Consider the following 1,078-nt stretch of genomic DNA (forward strand, 5'->3'; position numbering starts at 1 on the left):
TAAATACATTTAAAAAAGATAATTTTTCTGTTAAAAAATATCTTTTACTAAAAATTCACATCATCACAAAAAACGTATTAATTATTAAATATCAAAATAAAAATAAATAAATACATATCGATAAAAATCAAACTATCAAAACACATATTCATTGCATATATATTATCCTCGTAAACAATACCCACAAATTTATAAAGAACAAGAAGTATCTAATAGAAGAAATCGTCTATGGTAAAAAAAAACTTGAAATTGGTTCTTAATAGTTAATAGACGAGGTAAGCATATTCAATTTAGTATTTTTTTATTGGCATTGTATATAAAATTGTAAATTTATAAAGTTTGACTTTTAAGTCTTTAAATTTGTGCTTATTATAAAATGGTCTATTGAATTATGTAAAGAAAAAATAACCAAACGAAAAAGTGAAGCCTTCAAAAAAATTAAACGAGCTTTTGATAGTTTAAACGTTAAACTAAACACATTCTAAATAACTATGTTAAATACACGTAATGTGATTTTTTATAATTCAAAAGAATCATTCAAGTTTTTTATGTGAGTCAAATTTGTAATGGACTATGAGTCAAATTTAAATTATAAATATCTGTATAGATAAATATGATAAATGAATTTTGATTATCTGAAATTAAAAAAAAAACTATTTAAAATTATAAATGATAAATATCACAAATTATTCAAGTTTTTTGTCTGAGTTAAATCTACTTAATATACTAAAATTGGGTTTTCCCCCAACTAATGAAAGTGAGGTGTCACTTTCTCGTGAACCCATTTTCCCTCCAAAATGAATACATTTAATGAATAATGCATAATTATACTAATTTAGGAAAATATTTTTATTATAATTATATAAAATTAATATTTAATGCATTATTAAACTAATTATCAATTATTAATCAAAAATATTTTTAATTATTTTAATAAATAATGCATAATTATACTAATTTAAGAAAATATCTTTATTATAATTATATAAAATCAATATTTAATACATTATTAAACTAATTATTAATCAAAAATATTTTTAAACATTTTAATTATATTATTTTAATTATATTTATATCT

This window comes from Arachis ipaensis, chromosome B01 (assembly GCF_000816755.2).
Source record: "Arachis ipaensis cultivar K30076 chromosome B01, Araip1.1, whole genome shotgun sequence".
Lineage (NCBI taxonomy): Eukaryota > Viridiplantae > Streptophyta > Magnoliopsida > Fabales > Fabaceae > Arachis > Arachis ipaensis.